The sequence below is a fragment of the Aedes aegypti genome, chromosome 2 (assembly GCF_002204515.2).
Source record: "Aedes aegypti strain LVP_AGWG chromosome 2, AaegL5.0 Primary Assembly, whole genome shotgun sequence".
NCBI lineage: Eukaryota > Metazoa > Arthropoda > Insecta > Diptera > Culicidae > Aedes > Aedes aegypti.
The window spans coordinates 429602951-429616392 of NC_035108.1; the positions used below are offsets into that span (position 1 = coordinate 429602951).

The 13442-nt window shown below is 34.6% G+C and overlaps 1 protein-coding gene across 9 annotated transcripts in view; it reads right to left on the reverse strand.

The window, feature by feature from the left end:
• The window catches only part of LOC5573936 (SUN domain-containing ossification factor), an 82929-nt gene that overhangs the window by 39148 nt on the left and 30339 nt on the right, over nt 1–13442 (reverse strand). For 3 of the 9 annotated variants that reach the window (XM_021847692.1, XM_021847690.1, XM_021847687.1), the window contains exon 1: nt 3821–4238. The exons of 1 other annotated variant lie outside the window; for it this stretch is intronic. The gene's annotated coding sequence lies outside the window, so the exon portion shown is untranslated. Of the gene's footprint in view, nt 1–3636; nt 4239–13442 lie in introns of those variants that run through there. 5 more of the 9 variants (XM_021847691.1, XM_021847689.1, XM_021847685.1 and 2 more) reach the window with 3 other exon arrangements.

Genomic DNA, 13442 nt, shown 5'->3' on the forward strand with positions numbered 1-13442 from the left:
CATCCCATTTGTAGCGGTCCATGATCCATGTTGTAAGAAATTCTATAAATAAGAGCAGCGAACGAGAGCCCCATTTTTCTCGCTTGTTTACCATTAGGGGTAAGTGTATTGTTTTGCTGGCACGATAAACAATCCCCGAATATCCGATAGCGATAATGTCCCCCAGGTTTGGAGCGCGTTTAGAGGGGTTTTATCATGCACTGATACCCCCACGATCTAATCAGAGCTGTAGCAGTATACAAAAAACAGGCTCTCATGATGTACTGCAAGTCATGATTGGTATAGAGAGCGATAAGTGAAAGATTATCTCAATTTTCTCAGAATTCAATCCTTGTTCTTGGCAGAAATATTGAATGGATTCCTGACCTATTATATTTTTTTAATTGTAATTTGGAATAATTTTAGAGCCAGAAGAAGAAAAGTAATAATTCTGGAGACATAAATAGAAAAAAAAAACACATTTTTCAATTTAAAATAACTTTTATTCGTATTCGAACCCTTTGAGCAGAATCTCAATAAAAAGAATCAAAAAAAAGTAGGTTGGAGTTGTGTACCTTTTATTTTTGCAATAAATTGCTTATCTTCTGAAAAAACGCGTATTTCGACTACCACTTTACAATTTACATTTATTTTAAGGTGACTCAAAAAAGTTGGTAGCAATACATCGGCTTCTGATTATCTTTAAAAGTTTAACTAAAAATTTTCGTGATTGGCACCAAGAGCAAACGGTTTCCTGATTAAATTCTAAGTGTATTCGTCTTTTTGTGCTTCTTGTGAGGGATATTGGCGTATGCTGATGAGTAATTTGGCGAAAACTGAATGATCTTTGTGGAATTCCTTATAATCTCAATACCTTAGGAAATATTTTGTAAATTCCTTGTGAGAATTATAGTCTATTTTTGAAATACATCTAGAGTTATCCATATTTTTTCATGATTGAGCAGTTCAATCAAGACAAATCTCGCAAACTTATTCAAACAGCCGTAATTCAGAAAAGCAAACAAACTTATTTTATCGATCCTATTTATTTCGCAGACGAAATTCTACACGTTCCACTCTGAACCAACTTTTACATCTTATATCGTTTAAACCTCTTTCACTTGTATATCGTTCAAATTTCGGAATTACAGAACGACATAAGTAAGATTTTCAACTTTCGCAACCTAATCACTATTTCCACCGCTCTGTGATATGTAGAGACAGAATGACTAAACGACGAATCAAACCAAAACACTACTTGAGTTAATCTTACACTGGTACAAAAACGACGTAAGTAATTGAAAAAATGGTGTATCTGCTGAAAACGAAATAGAAAATTAAAATTCATAGTGACGTGCTGCTTGATTGTTTTGATAATAGACCTAAATAAATAATGTAGAAATGTAGAATTATGTTGAAATAGATTTAGAAAAAAGGTTTAAATTCTTCTCAATTAAGAGAAAGTTACTCACGTCGATTTGAAAAAGTAATCGAAAAATGCTGAGGAAAAGCTTAGAAAAATTTATAAGTAGTATTTTTCAGGATAGGACAATGCAAAAGACGAAAACAGGTGCAAGACAACTGAAGTTGGTAAATTGAAGTGTTTGTACAAACATATCAAACAAATCTCAAATTTTGGAAATATGCAAAATTTTCACGAGACATATTTAGAGCAATTTACCCTTCCACAAAATTGTTCAATTTTTTATGACAAGAAATTTGTAGCATCATATCTATCTATCTATATAAATAAAAATGGAGTGGTGTTTGTATGTCACGAAATGGCTTGAGAATGGGTCAACGGATTGACGCATGTCTTTCACTGTTGCACTCCACAAGGGATGCGACGTGTTTGTGCAAGGAAAAAGTTCGAGAAGGCTACGGAATAATCGGGAAAACGGGGGAAGATTAAGGTATCATTTTGTATGGAGGATTTCTTGACGTTTTCCAACAGCCTACATGATGCAAGACGAAGTTTGCCGGGACCACTAGTTTTATATAAAAATTAATTAAATTTATGTTTCAAAAAGTACAGCCTTTTTGCAAAATAAGGTATATATTTATTCTTCGTTACTACGTTACCACTGAGACACAGCCTGCTTTTCAACATAGTGTTCTATAAGCAGTGCTTATTGAGCACTTCCATAGTAATTCACTTTCAGCTTTCTTTGCCGAAATTGCCACATTTACATTCGTGTATCGTGTGGTAGGCACGGTAATACTTTACGCCCAGGGGAGTCAAGGAAATTTCAATTATGAAAAGATTCTGGACCGACTGGGAATCAAACCCAGACATTTTCAGCATGGCTATTTTTCTTATTCACGGATGTTACCACTAGGCTAAATGAAATATATGTGATAACTTAAAAAGTTTTATTTTTTTCTTAATTTGTGAATTTTCAGCTAAGTAAAATTCAAGTTACATCTTTTTCAGAAATTCAGGGTTAATCGAGGCACTGTAATGCATACTTTATTTTGTATAGTCCTGAAAGATTGTTGAATAAATGATATTATAAAAAAAAACTTGTTTGATGGTCGCTCATTCTACAAACATACAACAGAGCCGAAAAAAACATCTTGCAACACATTCGTCATCACGTTGAATTCGTCGTCCAAACACTTGCGCACGTGTTGTCCAGAGCAGGAAAAAATCTCACTCCCCAACAATCGCACTGATTATTTCAATTGCGGCATTTCCACGTTCTATGTCGGCATCCTCCCACATGCAAAAATACACAGACCGTACAACACTTTGTATCCAACAATCGTTGCGTCAGTGGATGGCATAAAATATTTCTGGTATCGATCTCCAAAAAACTGCATGCAACCATCTGCTTCCTACGAATGCACTTATTTTCGTTTCTTCACTTCACGAACCATCAAATTAGGGGCACATTTCCTCCTCATTTCTTGCTAATGTAAGTATAACAACAATCGTTGTTCTTGTTTTCACAGTTGTATCCGTACTTGAAGTAGGATAATTACGTTGTAATCGACCATCTTTACCAGCGGCAACAAACTGTGACTATCCTATATTTGATCTGCCCCCACTAGAGCGGTCCAAAGAACAAAGAAGGTTTGAAAATAAACTCTTCCATATCTTCCTCACAATCTTTATGGTGAAAATAGAGTCCTGTCAAACTTTCAGCCAATTTGGTGCGAATTGTGAAGATGACCCAAAAATGTTAAAGGTTCATATGAACATTTGTATGAAAAAACTAAAATGATACTTGCAGCACCGGTTGTACTTTCATATCTACGTTGATGAAACTTTATTACTTTGCCCTTTTACGAAGAAAGTTTACTGAGCTATATCATCATAAGAAACAAAAAATCATACAAATTTTTGGGTTACTCTTATCCTGTTTGTCGACTGGTTTTACTCTTCTAAGCAATTTTTTTCTCTATGGGTTGAAGAATAAGTTTAGACTTAGAGTGTACTCATATAAAAAAAATGTCGTGCTTAGATCATTTCCTAAATTTATTTTTAGTGATTTCCATATAAACATATATCGTTTTTGGGTCACCTTTTATTTTCCACCGAAATGACTCAAAATTTGACAGAACTTTTTTTATAGAGATTGTAAGGAAGACATGGCAGATTGAAATTTCAAACTTGTTTGTGATTTGATCCACCCTAGCCCTCATCTTCTCAACCTTGCTCTTCTTAGGGAATGCATGGTGCATTTTCTCCCCCTGTCTCTCGTAGTGGCACTAGGCATCGACATACATTAACCACTGCTCGCCAGGGCGTGTTACACCATCACTGGACTATTTCGTATAGCGATGTTATTCATCTGTTCCTCTCCGGCACAATTTCATTTCATATTCATAAGCTCACTGTATAATAAACACGTCTTCCTTCAACATCGAACGAATTCAAAATATCGACCGGGGCGCCGCCGTCGACATCGTCATCCACACGTTTTTGTAGTTTGATTGTACCGCATTATGCTATACTCGCTCGGGATACACTTGAGCTCAATATACAACTGCTGTGATGCTGCTCTCCGGCCTGTCACACTGTTTTAGCTACGGTTCGTTATCGCCAATTTTCAAGTGCAATATGGAACCGACGACGATCGTAATTATACCGCACATCATCGACAGCAACGAGAACGGAAACCGGCGTCGCGACGTCGGCCTACAATGTTTGCTCCAAACCAGATGTGGATCGTGATAATGTTCGACGAAGCCGGAACAACTCGCGACACTGGCTGACTGACTACATTCCCGTCGTGTGACTAAATTGAGACTGAAGCTCAACTACTGGCGGTGGTGGTGGGTAGTCCAACCGATATGGCAAACCAGCCGTTTCGGATGCATGTACAGTGGTGGTTCGATTTTATCATCGTTTAAAAAAAAATGATTCATCGTGAATTTGGCGTACCAAACAAATAAACTTTGTTTTATCTTAAATCCATATACTTGCTTTTTATTCTTTTTCATTTGGTTCAATCCCTAATACTACAGCTGGCATCAGGTCTTTTTTTTGAGACTTGGTCTTTATTTTAATGGAAGTCTCTGAAAAGTATGTATTTTTATTGGGAAGTCTCTAAAGTCTCTTTTTTAGCAAAAATCGTCTCTAAAGTTACTATTTGTCTTATTGTATTTGCAGTGGATCCTGATACAACATTTTTGAGGCTTCATAAAACTTTAGAGTCTCTTTACGCGAGAGTATTTCAGAGAATCTTCTTCATGAGAGACTTTCAGATACTCTTTTTTCTGAAATTGAATAATTCTGTCAGGAATTCGTCCTAGAATTCCTCCTGCGATTTATCTAGGGATGCTCAGAGATTTTTTGGCGGAATTTGCTTTAGGAAATCCTTGGACACTCCATCGAAACTATATCTAGCATTTTCCAGAAACCTTTTTATGGATTTTGTCGAAAGATTGTGCCACAAATGCTTACCCCAAATTCTCAAGTTTTGACTCTTGTTGTTATTTCATAGTTTTGAAAAATTTAGCTTTTTTTACAAAATTATACAAACATTCTTCCAGAAGTTACGCTAATTTTTACAGTTGTTCTTCCAGCCATTTTCATATGGATTCTTGCAAGAACTCATCTACAGTTTCTCTTATGAATTGCTTCGAAAATCCTCTGATAATTATATCAGGGGATCTATTACGAACTCTTCCAGGAAAGTCTCAATTAATTCGAAAGGGAATTTCTCATTAAGTACTTCTGAAATTTCTCCAGAGCATTTTCCTTCAGTTTTCCAAAACATTTCTACAGTAATTTCTCAAGTGAAACCTTCATGCATTCTTCAAAACCTCGTTTAAGGTTTACGCTACACTTACTACAACAGCAATTATTCCAGTAATTCCTCTGATTATTTCTACGCAAATATGTGAGGTATTCCATAAGTACGATGTTTTCCAAGAATTTCTTCAGAAAATCTTTAAAAGTTTTATATATAGAGATATGATTGATTATTTTTTTCAATGAACAGTTCATCTATAAATTCCTTCAAGGCTTCCTCAAAAGTCGAGGGTTTTCTTTTTCAGAACTTCAAAAGATATTTTATTAGATTTTCTTTAGAATTTCCTTTAGAAATTCCGCCCTGATTTTTCAAAGAATTTTCCAATAACTTTTTAATAATCTTGTTGATAATTTCCTGCAAGATTTCAAATACAAGTTCTTCACTGCTAATTTTCTTGGTAAATTCTTGAAGTTACCGCTCAAGCAATTTCTAGAGAAATTCCTGGTTAAAATCTTAAAGAAAAATTAACGTCGATAAATAAATAAAAAAAACGATAATTTTGCAGGAAATCGGTTCTGAATGTACCTTTAGCAATATTCCTAGTTGAATTCATGAAGGAAATTCTTGGATGAAATCACAGGGAAATCGATAGATGTATCCTAAAGAATTAAAAGCATGGTCCCTTTTTTCATGCACAAATTATCGGTTCAACAAACAATATAGTTAACTCGGCGAAATAGATTGTTGACTCTACCAACATGATTGTGAAATAGGCAAACATGTCAAAATAAGTGAAAACTATCACGATTGTTGAACTAACAAACATCTTGGGTTGAATTCAAGAAAAATGTTTGTCGAGACAAAGAAAACAAACAAATTTGTCGAGTACAACACAAATTTTGTTTTCTCTGTTATAAACTATTTGTATGAATACAAACGAATGTTGATGAACAACGTTACCTGTAGTTCTTTTACATTTTTTTTATAAATAATTCTTCAAAAATTGCCTTCAAGATACCTTTAAGAATTCCAGCTGGATTTTTTAAAGATAGTCCCAAAAATTATACCAGAGATTCCACAAGAAATTCATCCAAACAATATTTCTCAAGAAAGTCCTAAGTCAGGCATGCCCAAACTTTTTAAACCGCGGGCCAAATCGCAGAAACAAAATTTTGGAGTGGTTCAGTGGTGAGAATGATGTGAGAAAAACGTGCTTAACCTGACATGCTGCAAGAACCATTGCTATAATCCAACCCAATATTAAGTGAGAATCCTGTCCATGAAGCCACAAGAGTTGTAGCTGGGATTTCGTGAGAATCTCTCCTAATCCTACTTTGAAATCTTTGAGAATGATGTCCAGGACTTTTAAGAAGCCTGTTCACAAGTCTGTTAGATGCACGTTCAGGCTTTTGTAAGAATTTCATATAAAATGATAACGAGACCGTGCACAGGATTTTAGTAAGAAATCTGCATGATTTTTTCTACTTGAATAGAAGAATAGAGCATTTAGCAATAAGTTCTAGTCAGGCTTACAAGACAGTAACCTCTGTCTATCATATGGTTAAAAAAAATTATGGTTTTGTTGTCTTGTTATAAAAACAATCTTCTAACAATTATGATTCTTCAAAATTTATATGCAGAATAATTATAGTCGTTATCAAACTCCAAGGATAGTGCTTAAAATTAAATATTAATGAAATTTTAAAATTATAATATTGCATAATTTAATATCAAATTTAAAAGAATCGTCGAAATAGTTCAACTGATTTACAAAATAAAATACTATCTTGGGGCTAAATTGAAAGTTGAAAAACCTAAGCTTGATTTGTTTGAACTTCAGTTACAAGTTTGTGGAATGGTCAACAGGTCAGATATGAAAAAAAGTCTTCAATATCTTTGCGGTCCGTGCATCAAGCTATGTCCAAAGTCTGCTACAATTTCTCTATGATTTACTCCAAGAATTGAAGTTGAAATCAGAAATGTCTTAGGATTTACTTCAAAATTGTTGTTTAGGTTGTCTTTAAGACTTCTACTAGAAATTTCTCTAGAACAAATGTACCAATGGAATTTTGAAAGAATTTATATAGGAATACTTGCAGATAACTGTCAACGAAAGTATTCGAAAATTGTTAGAAAAAATATTGAAAAATCCCAAAGGTGTTCCTAGAAAGGAATTCCTGAATAAATCTCCTATCAAATTTCTGTTGAACTCCTGAAAGAAATACTGGACTCTTGAGGAAGTCTTGGCTGCATTTCGAGACGAAATGCTTAGATAATTATTGAACAAATAACACAACGTAACAAAAATTACATTTTGCTTGTCTTAAGGATCAAATTATGTGTCTCTAATGGATTTTGGGTTGCTCTATCTGATGCCGTTCTCAGAAATGTTTCAGCACGTCACAATTTTTAGCTACAGGTTACCAAAGTTGCATAAAACACTGTTTTCATTGATGTTTGCATGAAATTTAAGGTATGATTTATCAAACTTTTTTGTGATATAATCCATCAAGAATGCAAAATATGATTTTAACTTTCATTTCAGATATAATTTGATTGCAATTGCGTCATTAAATTTGGATCAAATCGATTTTTCCAACATGCTTGCAGTCTCCATACAACATTCTTCGTTTCTCTTATATGTCAAGGAACAATATTTTACGAAATCGTCAAAAAAACTTATGAGCATCGAAAGCATTATGAACATTGTTCAAAATTGTAACAATAATTTGACGTTTGAATCCCGTGGCAAATAAGGCGAACAAATTGTCATAGAAGCTGGCAAACTTGCATGCAAGTAGGCTGAAATAGTCAAATAATATAGTCAAATACTTTCAACAGTCAATATCTCAGAAACTAGACGTGCTATGAAATTATTGAAAACGGCGATGAATTCAGCAACTCTTAATTTAGTAAATAGAATGTTCGAAAAAATTGCAAGCATAATGGGTTACATGCATGCCCTGATTCGCTACTCGCCACACCGTAACGCAGATGCGCTAGTGTCTATGTACGAAAAATCGCTAAAGGTAACCCGAAAAATATTTGTATGGCGAAATGCATTTAACGAATTATTTCTCAAAATTGGGAACTATTTTCGAAAAAATATTTGGTACCGGTTGTGCGTGATAATGATGGCTATCACGCCCACCAAATATTTTTTCGATTAAAGCTTTCATTCACAAGATGTTTGAAGTTAGATGCCTTTCCCCATACAAAATAAAATGAGAAAACTCCTGCTGATCAACTGTGAACTAGAGCAAAGCAGGTAATCCATTGCTGTAGTATTTGCTGATGTAGAGCCTCAAATGACTTGTGATTCTTCAAAATTTCTGGAATACCTTGAACCTTTGTGACTATTCTGGGAAGAAATCCTGAACGAATCTTTGGAAGATCTTCAAGAGTAACAACTGGAGAATTTGATGAAAGGATCTGTGAAAAAAAAACTTTGAACAATATCCTTAAAGAGTCTCTAAAAATTGCTAGAGGTAATTTCGTTGGTGTGCCCAAAGATTTCCTAAAGCTAATTCTGGAGAAATTCTCTTCAAAAGTTACGGTAGGAATTTCTGACGGGATCGCTAAAGTATTCCAGAAAAAAATCCTTGGAAAAATCACTAGAAGAATCCCTGGAGCTTTTGCTAGAGGAACTTGAAAGGAAATTTGCGAAGAACCTGTGGAATAGTAGAATAAGAGTATCTGCAAGTTTTTTTTTAATTAGTGCCTCTAGAATCTGCACTAGGATCCCCAGCAAGCACAAAAAGGAAAATAGTGACTCTTTAGAGTAAAAAGAAATAAAGACAATCCACTGTGAACAAGTTTATGAGAATAACGGGAAAATTCAAAACATATACGAAAGTTGAGTGTTTGGAGTATAGGGCATGTAAAAAATTTAAAACGAATAAGTTAACACAAACACACTTATTATAATCAAAGCAACTTTAAAGAATTAATATTGCAATTCAAATGCATTGGCATGGTGTATTGATCATCGTGTAAAATTTTTGCTTGAATGATTACCATTTAAAAAGGGGAAATATATTTGAAAGGAAAACCGTAGTAAAACCGATTGGCGAGTGATTGAAACGAGTGATGATAAAACCGAAACACCACTGTAGGGATTGGAATGAACCTGACGAATGAACGTTGTTTATGGCGTGGCATGGGACTGGATGGTGTTGGTGCAATCAATCGAGTGAGCGCAACGACTATTTTAGTAGTTATAAGTTGGGTTACCAATCGACGCGCCAATGAGGAGAGCCGGCGACGGAATGGTTTGCTATATGAAATTGGCAGTGTAGCATGTTTATTTTAACGCATTTCAAAAAGATCATAATTTAAGGATCATGACAGCTTACATTGCTCAACTTCTAGGAAAACATTCCCACACGCAAGTTAGCTGTACTTGCATCTTCAAAGCATTTGGTACATGTCATTTTTCAACTAATCGACTAGGTTTCATTTTTCACAACCCATCGATTATCCACATACCACACAACTTGAGCAACTTATTTTGTTCTCATGACGAAGCGCATTCATGCTGAGAAGCTTCATATTTCAATTCCCATAAAGACAATTTCTACTTTTGCCTTTGCACTGATTTGACCCGACAGTGCAACGGCCCAGCGAACACACATGTAAACGTTTACCCATCCGTTTGGTAAACGCCTTCTTTTAAATTTGTATTCTATGATTGGTTAATTGATATTGGTTGTTTCAGCCTTCTCGTAATATAGTGGAGTACTAGATTAAGCTCGAGGTTAGCTGTAAGATTGACTTCAAAATAAAAGACAGAACATAATCAACAACCATAGAGTCAAGTTGACTAATTCCGATATGTCCTTTATGGTATCATACCAGATGGCGACCGGACTGGTTGACACTTTGTGAAATATTCACAGTCAACAAAGTTTTAGTGGAAAATCAGACAAAGTTTTAGTGGAAAAACTGACAAAGTCTTAGTGGAAAATCAGACAAAGTTTTAGTGGAAAAACAGTGATATTATAAGTGATAATGGGCTTTTTCAGTAACGATGAGATTGTTGCCAATGCATCCACGCCCGAGAACACAGTAATTGCATCTACACTCGTAGTGATTGTGGCAGTTTTAATTCTTTTCGTCATAATGAGGATGTACACAAAGTACATGCAAGGAAAAGTGAAAGAAGAAGCGAGGAGAGAAGTACAATTAAGTAACCTCCGCACAGTTTGAAAAGGTTAAAAGGTGATTACGAACAAAACATTCTTGGTTCCAGTACAGTATGTGTGCAAATGAAAATCTAATACCGCCGTACAGTGCACAATTATGTGAGCATTTTGAGAGTTCACGGAAAAAGTTATTTCAGAAAAGTGGAAAAGAATGACTTTACATGGTTCAAGGTGAAATTGCGAGTCGTGTAAATTTGAGATTTTTTGCGGTGGAGCAGTGGTGCAACAATTCAACGTACAGGGATGGTGCCAGTGTCCAGTGATTCTAGGCAGCTTAATAAGAAGATGATGCCTGCTTGCTGCCGCGGAGATTCGTGGTTGCGGAATGCGGACCAGTTCGTACGTAAGATGATTCCGGCTTACCGTCGCTGAGGTTTGTAGTCGCGGACCAGTCGACTAGATGAGGTCAGTGTATCTATTTCTCTACGTGCAATTACATCACTATTACATCACCATCATATACTGATTTAGGAAAAATTATTATGTAACACATAGCAAGCATCACAAATTTATTGTTATTTTAGTAATTTCATTTATAGTTAATAATTTCCAAAGATTTAATAATCTTGAATTTCAAATGAGTGAATATGAAAAATTAAAACATTTATATAATTATATAAAAAAATCAATTAACACTCCTCTCACAGAGAACACCCTGAGAGAGAAATCAGATTCTTGTAAGGAAATTTATGAAAATTTGCAAATTTATTTTAGTGAAAACTCTGTGGATGAAATTTTAATAAGTAATGCAAAAAAGTGGTATTTAGAAATAAATCAAGTTTTAAAAGCCAAATTAGATAATTTAAACACCAAAAACCAGTTGGACGAAACTACGATCAGTATGGTGCAACCGGAAGTGGAACGTCAGTTTGACGTTAAACAAGCAACAGCGCTAGTGCAGCCCTATGATGGTAGTGCGGCTGGTTTGGAATCGTTTATCGATTCTGTAAATTTTTTAAAAGAATTGATTCAACCTAACCATACGGCAATGGCCGTAAAATTCCTTAAAACACGTTTAACAGGAAAAGCTCGCTGTGGCTTTCCAGATACGATAGTAACAATTGATGCATTAATTGAGCACATTAAAATAAAGTGTCAAGATACTTTAACACCAGATCTGATTGTTGCAAAATTAAATGCAACAAAACAGAGAGGGCAAATATTAAATTTCTGTGAAGAGATTGAAAATCTCTGTAGCAAACTCGAAAATAGTTACATTTCTCAAAAGGTCCCGGAAAATGTAGCAAAGGCAATGACCACAAAAGCAGGCGTAAATGCTCTCATTAATGGCATTAACGCTAGCGAAACTAAACTAATCCTAAAAGCTGGCAATTTCTCTTCGATTAGAGAAGCCTTGCAAAAAGCACAAGAGAGTGCTACTGATAATACATCATCGCAAGTTTTCAATTTGCGGAATAAACAATTTAACCCAAAAGAAAGGAAAATGAATTTCCGAGGTAATGGTTTCAACAGAAACCGAAATTTTGGAAATTGCTATAGAGGAGGTTTTTCTCAAAGACCCCAAAACAATTATTATCATAACTCTTCGCGTGGAAGATACCAACGTGGTGGTTACCATAACGGATACAATAATCGTGGAAGATTTAATGATAATCGTCCACGATATGACAACCCTAATCGAGTATATGTGGCAAATGTGGATCAACCGTACGGTCCACCACAAAACCAGAACCGCGATGCTCCAAACAGAGCTGCTCCCCAACAACAACAACAACAACAAAGTCAAAGAAATTTTTTAGGTCAGTGTTAACCATAAACCTTTCTGCTTCTAATTTTATCGAGATTGGAGTAGAAATGGCAAATTCAGTTTGTACTTTACTTGTAGATTCCGGTGCGGACATTTCTATATTTAAAACTGACAAAATTTTAACAAATCACAATATAAACTACAAAGTTAAAACAAGAATTACAGGCATTACAGAAGGAGAAATTGAAACAATGGCAATAACAGAGACAGTGTTGAATTTTGGAAATGGGATAAGAGTTAATCATTCATTTCATTTAGTTGATGCGAATTTTCCGATTTTAACAGATGGTATTTTAGGAAGAGATTTTTTGTCTCTTTTTAGATGCAATATTGATTACGAATCTTGGCTTTTGAATTTTAATATTGATAATATAGCTGTATCTGTTCCAATCCAAGATACAGTAAATGAGAATTACATAATTCCGCAGAGATGTGAAGTGATTCGGAAGATCAAAGATTTAAAAATCACGGAAGACATGGTTTTATTTTCTAAGGAAATTAAGCCTGGTCTTTTCTGTGGTAATGCAATAATTTCACCAACCTGTCAGTATGTAAAATTTATGAATACTACATCACGACCCATCAATGTTTCAAATGTTGACCTAGAATTTATGTTAGAACCATTAACCCGTTATCAAATATTAAATACTAGAAAAAATAATAAACCCGATGACACACAGAAAAGAAATAATGAAATTTTGAAGGAAGTTGACTTAACAAATGTTCCAGATTATGCAAAAAATGATTTAAAACAATTAATTACAAAATATACAGATATTTTTTCACTACCCGATGAACCAGTAACTACAAACAATTTTTACGAACAGACCATTAATTTGAATGATCCAGTTCCAACTTATATACCAAATTATAAAACTATTCATTCTCAAAGTAATGAAATACAATCCCAAGTTAATAAAATGTTGAAGGATAATATTATTGAACCCTCAGTATCCTCATATAATAGTCCAATACTCTTGGTTCCGAAGAAATCAACAGATGATAAGAAAAAATGGCGTCTTGTCATAGATTTTAGACAACTCAACAAAAAGATTTTAAGTGACAAATTTCCCTTACCAAGAATTGATTCCATATTAGATCAGCTTGGTAGAGCGAAGTATTTTTCAACTTTAGATTTAATGTCGGGATTTCACCAAATCCCATTGGATGAAAATTCGAAAAAATATACAGCTTTTTCGACCCAATCAGGTCATTACCAGTTTACAAGATTGCCGTTTGGACTAAACATTAGCCCAAACAGCTTTCAAAGGATGATGACAATTGCAA